We start from the raw sequence: 10,865 nt of genomic DNA, 5'->3' as shown, positions 1-10,865 counted from the left end.
GCCAAATCATGAGAATTTCCTAGTATTAAATGTCACAACCCACAGGGCTATGCAAAACAGGGGGCATCCTTTTCCCTGACTCAAACTGAAGGACTGAGGTTCTCAAGTGTGGGTTGGGGGATTAGTAAGCTCATCATGTTCGTGATCTCTGAGCTCAACCAGGTCCTTCCCTTTGGTTCATGTCTACTGGCTTCTTCTTTCGGCCACATCAGAGATCACAGATACTATCCGGATTCCAAGATCTTTATGTAGCTTGATGGTGGATAAAGCCAAAAAAACCTCTGTATCCCACTTTAATCAGACAGACTTTTGCATTCCAGCCTCATAGGTTGAGTTCTCATCATTGGTGGAGTTGTTTTCTCTAGCTGAGCCTTCTCCCTGCCAGGCCTTCTCACCTCGTCCTTTATCCTTGCTTGGCAAGGGAGACAGCCTTTGCACCTCTTTGTATGATGTTGTGACCTTATGCCAGATTGAATTATTTTGCTATAAGGCCAAAGCCACCTCTTTCCAGCTGGACATGCCTCACAATGTCAGTGTGCCTCAGGGTTGATGCAGCCTGCTGCACAGCATCAGATGGTATCCATTTCTGTCCAGTTTGAAGTCACCTGAAATCTCACTTTAGAACGCTCATGCTCTTCACTGAGACTCATGAAGGGAAGGTCAAGCATTCTTTTGACCTAGAGACTGATGTTAATGAGACAGAGTGGGACTCCGAGCCATTTTTTCACAAATCATGGTTCATGCCATCTTCTCCACAGTTGCTATTGGGACTCCATTGATTGTTAGTGGCAACATTACCCAAGGGAGAAGTCCATGTTGCAGACACCATAGCTTGAGCTTCCCTGGAAGTTGGGTCTTGTTGATAATTTCCAGACCATTGGTGATATTCTGCCTTTGGTGCTGTACTTGGTCATTCTTATACCATCTACTGAGGCTTTTGACAGGTTACTCAGACACTGTTGGTATTGGCTTGTCATCCTCGGAGGGCTTCCATTTTTTTTTAGCTCTCCCTTATATTGAGATGCTCCATGACTTGTTCAGTTTGATTGCCAGCTGGGCTCACTTGATGTTTTGCAAATAGCCAAATGTTGCATGCTGCGGTTGCAGTCTGAGTGGTCATGTCATCCATTTGTGCTCGGATAGGCGGACGGTGGATCCCATTCTTAGTTTGTTCACCCCCCACCACCCATCTTGAGGCCCTGTTGATAATCTCGATAACCATTGTAAGAGCCACTGTAACATATTCAGTTCGGTGCTTGTTGCATCGTTTAGGTATTGGATTGATCTTATAGTTTAAATGAACATGTAAGTGTGGAGGCAATATTTTATGTTAATCTGGTGTCCTGCCTCTAGCAATCAGCTTGATTCTCCACAGGTTGCTGCTGCCTGCAAGGCCCGCAGAGGGGCAGGCTGAAAGCTTATTTGTTAAGGTGCTGGATTGGAGGAGGAGTTCAGTTGAAAAAAGTTTTTGACCGTGCAGCACGAGCTTGGAAAGAGAGCTTACCTTAAGGTGATTGTGGATTCAGACAAGGGAATATTTTGGATCTGGTAGTGGACCGGAAACATTTTGATTTTTTGTAAAGCCTTAAGTTGTTCGTTTTTGATCTGAATAAACCTTCTGTCAAGCTCAATCATCTCATCTGGATTTCTGGAAGCACGCGTCTAAAAACACGACCCCCTCCCTCTATGTGGCCGTAAACAAGATTTTGGAAAAACCTCAGGGAACGGCCACAACAACCATTGTGGATTTCAAGGTTGAAAATTGTACAGCCTGACATGGTGTGTATTTCTACATGGTGCACAGATGTTGCAAAGTCGGTTGCTGTAAAGCAAATTTACAGGTACAGTAGGGTTTTACTAGAGAAGTGATAGATGATCAAACATGGAAGAAGTTGAAGAGTTCCCAGAGGAGGTCATGGGGAACTGATCCTAAAGGCATTAGCCAGACAAAGAAAGATGACATAGAGGTCCCTTTTGTGACTTGGATTTGGTGCCAGATGATACTGCAATGCTCCAAGCAACCAGAGAACCCAGGAATGACTATGTTCTATGGCTGTATCCACATACTTGTTCTTCTCCAGGTTGGTAAACAGTTTCTGTGTTATCATACTGAAAAAGAATGAAAAAGCCAGATGGGAATCAGGTGCTCCTGCATCAAGAATGATTCTCCGACCCTCCTGCCACTTGCACTGTCCTTGCTCCTGCTCAGTCAGCCTTCCCATCCCTTCCAGGCACGAGTAGTTCCAGAGCTCTGATCCTGGGTGAGAACCAGTTAGACTGCATTCTGGAGGAACTGTTGCGGGTGAGAGCTGCACTTCAGGCTCCGATCCTCCAGGCTCCTGCCTGTAGTCTCCGCCTCTGCCTCCACAGACTCAAACTGGTTCCCGTTCAGTCGATCAGCTTCTCAGCAGCTCTGACGGGGCCTATAGGATTGCTGTTGAAGCCTGCCTTTCAGCGGCTCCAAGGGGGCCCAGGACGATGGCTGCAGCCCATCTTACAGCAGTTCAGAGGGGGTCCCAAACGATGTTGGTTTGCTGCACCCCCTAAGTAAGAGGCCTCTGTTTCATCAGGGTTGCCCCTATATCCAACTTTCGGAGGTGTCCTGTCTTTACAGAAAGAGTCCCACACAAAGCAAACCCTGCAGTGCCTTATATTAAAAATTCACAAACATATGTATCTAGTCTCACAAGATGTATGAATAAGAATTATGCACTAAGTATTACAGAGAGACCTTGTTCTCCTGTGTTAGTTTCTGTGCTATGTTCCTTCATCACATTTCTTCACATCACAGTTAATTTAAGATCAACACTCATTTAATAAATTAAAGCAGTACTGGACAGAGGGCAGAAATTACAGACAATTAGTGTTCATGTACAACTGTAACATGACTGTGCTTGAATTCCATTCAGTTACAACAGATAAAAGTACAGTTGGTGAAAACATGCTTAAGTCCAACTTAACTGTTCTACTTCTTACTTATTGATGCATTAGTTACTTTTAGATTTTGGATATTTTGTTGCACTGTCAATATCAAGTATTTTGACTAAGTTTACTTGGATAAAATATCTACCTTTACCTTTCTCAGCAAAATAATAAACTGTAACAACTACAATAACATCAGTAACAACAAAGCAGAGCTGTTCATACACAGGGCATGCACAATAGCAATTTATGAATTTAATGGACCAAAAAAAGATCACATTGAGTAACGGGTGTTATACTTGAAATGCTATTTACAATAATACACAATTTGTTACTTTCATCATTGCTAAAGATGAAATTCATCTTGTCTGCTTCATCCTTACTTTTTTTGGAGACTATATCCATCCATCCATCCATCCATTTATATTTGCATCTTTAATAATGATTCTTCAGAGAAGTGTTCAAATAATATCTTGTTTTTTGTTATGCTTCTACTTTTTTTGTCTTGTATCATGCCAGCAGGGAGCATTAATTAATCATAGTGTGCTAGATGCCTTGTCATTGCGATTAGGTCTACTGTGGAAATGTCAAATGCAGGTACTAGAAGGAGTTTAGCCGACAGTGTGAGGCAGTTACAGTTTCATCATCACCATATGCCACCAAACAGAGGCTACCATGGTGATACACTGTAACATTCAGCTGTAGCCTGAGACAAAGACAGATTTTTTAAAGAGAAAAGGTAATGCAAGGAGGCCACAGGTGCTATCCAGTATGACTGCAGTTTGTGATGTGGGAAAAGAACCTCTCCATTGCCTCTATCCAGCCAATAGTGGCCACAAAGATGAAAAGAATTCAGAAAGCATAACTAAAGTGTCATTTATCTCTGATCAGAGCTGCCCTCCAGCAGCTTCAAAGTTAAACTTTCACTTGTATCAGTTTTAACAAAATTGAAACATTTTCTGTTAAAGTATGGATTCACATTCAAATGATTTGAATGTTCTCTATTCAAAATCCTTTTAATGTATTGAAAACAGTGAAAGGATCTACGAGAGAACCCTGAAGAATAACATACAGAAAAACTGAAAGTTACTTATTTTTCTCTAGAAGAAGGGGAAAGACATCATAGCAGCATCTGCTCTCCTATCACAACAATGCGATTCAAGAAGCATTTGTCCAGAGCAGTGCAATCTGTGAAAAAAAAGTAGTTCACCTTCAGTTGTTTCTGTAGGTCATGAGCCATTGTGATTTTTGCAGTTGAAAAAAAAAAACAGCTGTGAAATGAGTATGTGTACATATATATATATATATATATATATATATATATATATATATATATATATATATATATATATATATATATATATATATATATATATATATATATATGTGTGTGTGTGTGTGTGTGTGTGTGTGTGTGTGTGTGTGTACACATACTCATTTCACAGCTGTTTTTTTTTTCAACTGCAAAAATCACAATGGCTCATGACCTACAGAAACAACTGAAGGTGAACTACTTTTTTTTCACAGATTGCACTGCTCTGGACAAATGCTTATTTATATATATATATGTATGTATATATATATATATATATATATATATATATATATATATATATATATATATATATATATATATATATATATATATATATATATATATATATATATATTCTGGGGGGAAACTACTATCATTAGATGAATAGATTTGCTGTTCAATGTTGTATAAAGAAGCACTTGAACACTGATATTTTTAATTTATTTAATTTGATAAAGGGCAACAACAAACTGCTCAATGTAAGAGTACCTGCTACTCAATACTGCCACCCAGAGGAAACATATGGCAATGCATATAGTATTAGTTCTGAACTCCAGTCCAGACTAACAGGGAGGGTTGATATGAGGAAATTGGTGCAAAAGTTTTTTCAGTTTAAATATATCAATCACAAATATTCCACTTATACTAAACAGGCCCAGAGGTCAGTTGAGCTGAGAGTAGAAACAGCTTTTGAAGGTTATGGGGTAGATGTGCTGTGTTTACAGGACATTCAGGTGGATGGAAAGTGAGGCTTGGATGTGTTTATGAGCTGTTCTAACATGGAACAGAAAGCAAAGAAAGTGGGCTCAGGATTGCCAAAAAGTATGACCTTGTCAAGAGTGTTTTAAAGGTGAAGAGAATTTTAGATTGTAGTGAATGAGGTCAGTATATAGTGTATGCTCCAAAGACTGGGTCTGAGAAAGTAGAGCAAAACATAAAACAAACAATAACAATACATGTATTCAGGTGCCTCAGCACACAAACAGTGGAAATGTGGAAATGTTTTGTGGAGATGGCAGACCAGCTTTGTCAAAGTTTTCACACAGTTTAAACTCAGACCCTGCATGAAAGTGTGGTGTGGGCAAATTGTGAGTGTCCAGAATAGAGAAGTAATGAACAAATCTTTTTGAAGGTTTGAAACTCTTCTCAATATTCTACTACCTCAAACATGCATTACATTAAACTCTTCTGGTTAGCTGATTTAATGTAGATTATCATCCAAATAAACTTTCTGTGGAAAGACTGTGGAATGAAATCTGAATTGACGAGCATCAGTGTACCTTTTGAAGAATGCTGCTTAAACCAGGTGTATCATCTACTTCAGCGTCTGACTGTGGAGACTGGTCTGGTTTATCTGCCACCCTGCTGTTCACTGTACGGGTGGTCATCTGAAAACACAAGTTTTACATTGACGTTTGAGAATATCAAATTGGAGAAAATAAATGATCAGTTTGATGATAACACTGAAAAACATGCAAACTGTGTGAAAGGGCAAAGTCCTGAAGAGAAAGGTATACCAGTGTAAACCAGGCTGCAGAGAAAAGCATCTAGAGTCATTTTCAAAACATTTTTCCCACCCCAGCCAAGATCTGTCAGATACCTCGATTGTCATTTAACTTACGGGTATGGTCGAAGGAGGAACAGAACATTCAACAGTATTCAAAAAACCATTTCAGAAGACAGCTCACCTAAAACGTAGATCCAATTGGACATCTGCCAATCAAATACTTGCTAATAAAGAATAATTCTATACTACCTGCACTAAAACCTGGCAATACCAACTGTATGCAAACCACACCTCTGTGATTTGCAAGAATTTGCATTTCTCCAGATGGCCTAGCTTCTAGTCACCCTACCTAACACGCAGAACTTGGTAAACAGGAATAAATTGAACAGTGTAAATCAGAACATTGAGGAAATCCAGCATCACTGGAGTGTCAATCCAGAATCAGCTTGTGAGATTAGATACTAGAAGATACTAGACTGATCGGGGCTAGTATGGAAGAAGAACACTTTATATCTGAAGGGGTCATGGAGAAGAACATTTGAGACACCAATACCTCCTTCTCTCTGTCGCAAACCCATAAAGGCAGAGAGAGAGACTTTTTTACACAAAGCACATGTGCTTCCTGGTGTTATTTTCTTTTTACTGAATGTGTGTGCTTGTATTTTTAGTCATAGTATGAATTTAGGTTCATGGAGCTTAAAGACTACAGTCCATTCTATGTATTTATTCTATCCTGTCCCTCCAACTGGAACAGCAGAAAGCCGCCACCTCTGAGCCTGGTTCTGCAAAGGTTCCTTCCTTTTGAAAATTAGTTTTTCTTTTCCACAATCACTTGCTCATGTGGAACTGTTTTTCTCTGTAAAAGTGCCAAGAAATTACTGCGTTGTCCCTTGGCGCTGTATAAATGAAGCTGAATTAAATTGAATTATTCTTATGTTTACACCTTTTATTACCTCAGGAACCATATGAGATAAACAAATTATGTTTGGTGACACATCAGTCACATATTCAGTTGTATTATCGATCTGTGGTCACCATAGATATTTAACAATTAGATTTATTCATTTAAGAAATCACCTCAAAATCAAATTCTAAATGTATTTAGCCTCTGGTCTCTCCCAGACAGTGAAATTCAACACCACTCCTTGAAAAGAACACAATCATGAACACATCACTTGAACTAAAACAAAGACTAAGATTTCGTTCTTCTTTGATGGCTAAAAGAAATGCATTAACTTGATATTTGTTTTCCTGTGTTTACTTAAAGTTAGACCTCTGCAGTCACTTTAACAATAGGATAGCGCAAATATTTTCTGTACAAGTATGAGTTTCGACTCTGTGGAGTCTTTTTTTTTGTTATATTTAGTTATAACTTATATTTAGTGATTTTCAAGATGTTTATGATATGACAATGATAAGACCGGTTTTGCAAACAAAAAGTTTCTAAAGTTTAGATTTAGTTTGTCATACTAAAACATTTGACCGTGCAGGATTACTACTGCAGCAACACATCATCAGTAGAGTAAAACTAACCTGTCTCACGACGGCCTAATCCGAGCTCACGTTCCCTATTAGTGGGTGAACAATCCAACGCTTGGTGAATTCTGCTTCACGATGATAGGAAGAGCCGACATTGAAGGATCAAAAAGCGACGTCGCCACAAGCCAGTTATTTCTGTGGTAACTTTTCTGACACCTCCTACTAAAAATCCCAAAAGTCAGAAGGATCGTGAGGTCAGGCCTTTCACGGTCTGTACTCATACTGAAAATCAAGATCAAACGAGCTTTTGCCCTTCTGCTCTGTCTGATGGTAATACAGTGGAACGACACTCAGCATCAAGCTCTGACACACCTGACCTGCTGACAAAAAGCTACCGCTCCATCAAATCATCATTTCTCAACCACAGCGAAGAGCAGTACTGCAAGAAAGATGGAGAAAGGATCAGATCAGTCAAACAGTTGTCAGGAAACATTTTAGGAGGATGAGGTGATGGACTGGTCTCACACAGCAAATTTTCCAGTGTTGAATTAACTCTGAAAGTGTTAAGAGTGGTCTCATATATACACTGTTGTAGTGTTAAATGTAAGTGTTAAAATATACACTTTAAAGTGTTCATTCTAAGAATTAACACTGTATAGAGTTAAATAGGAACACTGGTCAACAGAGAGGAATATTAATATAACTCTACAGAGTGTCCGCATTAGAAAATTAACACTGGTCAGTGTTGAGATTTTAACACTACAAAAGTGTATATATGAGACCACTCGTTAACACTTTCAGAGTTAATTCAACACTAGAACATTTGCTGTGCAGATCATGGCTCAAGATCATTTTAGCACCACCCATGCCTAAAAGTACATACACGGTTAAACATTTGAGCATGCAGCACCCGCATGGCAACCAGTTTTTGTCTTGTTTTTGTATGGATTTTATGAAAGTTTGTGATTTGGATTGTGTTGCATTGAATTGGATTGTGTAATTGTAGATTCCAAATTAACATGGACCAGTCACATAAATTACATGTTGCAGAAAATGGGTAGAAGTATGGGCATGATTAAACACTGTAGAAAATGGATTCCACAATATTTGGCCGAACAACTAGTTCAGTCATTAGTACTTTCTCAAATGGATTATGCATCTGTTGTGTGGTCAAATACAAGTGAAAATAATTTGCACAGGTTACAAGTTGCCCAGAATAAAGCAGCACGCATTGTGTTGGGTTGCCCTTACAGAACCAGTGTAACATTAATACACAGTGAGCTTGCCTGGTTGATGGTAAAGAGTCAGCTGAAATATCATTTGTTGACACTAATTAGAAATCTTATTATAACCAAAACACCAGAAATTATTTATCGTAAATTATCATTCTTTTCTAATGTTCATAATTATGCAACTCGTCAAAGTAGTAATGTGAGAGGCTTGCTCCCTGTGTGTAGAAGCAGTCAAATGCAGCGCACTGTTGTTTATCGGGCAATGGTTGCATTACCTCTTTTCTTATTGTCGGAAACAAGCAAAATATTATTTCAGAAAAAGTTTAAACTTTTCCTATTTACACAATGATCTGATTAATTTTGTTATTGTTATGTATTTTGCTTAGCGCTACATGTATGTATTTCCATTACATATTTAAAATGAGCTGTATTATGTTTTGTACTTGATGTTTTATGTTTTATATTGTGTGTCCATAGAGTTGGAAAATAATGGGATCAGGATTTACATTGGGCTTTCATATTCTGTGTGTGTGTGTGTGTGTGTGTGTGTGTGTGTGTGTGTGTGTTCTTGTATTTCTATCCTTGTCGGGGCCAAATGTCCCCACAAGGATAGCAAAACGTGGAACGACGTGCCTTGTGGGGACCTTTTTCCGGTCCTAAGTAGGAGAAACAGTGTTTTCTTGACCATGTTGTTGTTACTGAAAAAAGTAAAAGTGCAAAAACATTTCTTTAGGGTTAGGCTTTGTTGTGGTGTGGGTTAGGGTTAGGGTAAGGGTCAGGGTTAGGGGCTAGACATGAATGGGAGTCAATGGACGGTCCCCACAAGGATAGAAATACAAGACTGTGCGTGTGTGTGTGTGTGTGTGTGTGTGTGTGTGTGTGTGTGTGTGTGTGTGTGTGTGTGTGTGTGTGTGTGTGTGTGTGTGCGTGCCTATATTATAATTAAATGTATGTAATGAATTTGAAAAGACCCCAGGAAGAATAGCTACTGAGATTTCAGTGGCTAATGGGGATCTTAATAAATTAAACTAAACTAAACTAAACACGTTACATGTCAGATTTATGTAATTTTGCCTGACGGGACGCACTCGCTGAGATTTTTATTCCTAGCCTGTTTATTTCTGGTTAAATAAGGTTTAATGAGTAAGCCCACAAAACCTTATTGTCAAAAAGGTCTAAATGAAAAATTAAAATGTTTTTTGAATATGCTGCATATTTCACACATCTGATATTTATGCTGGTTCTTGATTATTTTCTCTGAGACTTCATACTCCTTGTCACTGTGTGGCCTTTGCAACCCTTAAAGTACCATGTCTCATGTAATTTTAAAGTAATTCATTGACGAAATGCATCAAATAAAAAAAATTACATGTCAATCATTATCACAAACACTTGACATTGACAAAATCCACTTTACATAACAATTTTGCCAACATTCACAATTTTACTTGTCAAATCCATTTTCAAACTTCTGCATTCATGTCTTTCAAGAGGAAACATACAGCATGTTTCCTTAATGTCACAAGTTTTGACATTATTCTCAGGGTAAAATAAAGCAATCTGAAATTTAAAAAACACTTTTATTTTTACAGTTCAACTATCTTATTAATCAGTCACACAGACTGTCCTCTAAAGATGATTTAAAAAGTAAAACTGAGAACTCTTTGTACAAGTGAACAAATACGGACAAGGTTTGTTGTGTAATTTATTTGTGGACCTTTGGCGTGTCTTCCAGCTCTTTAATTCATTGAATTTTAACAAAATTAATTTCAGCTGTCCAGTATGCATTCAGGAAAAGCCACCATGTCATCTGTCGTATCTTCTCTGTGTGCAATTTATACAAATGTTTACCCTGAGCAGTGTGAAATGTTGAAGCTGTGTGCAAGTTCACATTTAGCGGTCAGGTGGCTTAAACATAAACTCCAAGCCTGGGACACCATCATTAGGTTGTAGAGGCCACCTTGAACTGAACTGCCCTACTTTCGCTTGCTTGTATTGCCAAGTGCCGGAGAAGGTTGGTATCTGTGCTACAAATTTTTTTCATTCATCCTTCAAGCATGAATTACCACAATCCTCCATAAAAACAGTCTATGTTGTAGCAATAACAGCCTTGACCCCAAGACACAGGCTCAGCTGATAAGAGTGTTGGCATCCAGGCAAGCAAATGTAAATAAACTGAATCTGGAGTTCACCAACCTGCTGAAACTGCAGCAGTCTGGGTTTGAGCTGGAATGTGAACAGAGCAACAACTTTGTTAATATTCATTTCATCTACAAAAGACACTATGTATTCATTGTTTATTGCACCTAGAGACAAGAAAATGCATTTGAAGCATACTCTTGAGCCATCTAAAATATAAATAGTTTTGGTCAAGAGATGCCCTTTGGGCTTCCAGTAGATAATAAACAAA

Source organism: Salarias fasciatus, chromosome 23, assembly GCF_902148845.1.
Source record: "Salarias fasciatus chromosome 23, fSalaFa1.1, whole genome shotgun sequence".
NCBI lineage: Eukaryota > Metazoa > Chordata > Actinopteri > Blenniiformes > Blenniidae > Salarias > Salarias fasciatus.
Note: the sequence above shows the minus strand (reverse complement) of the source record.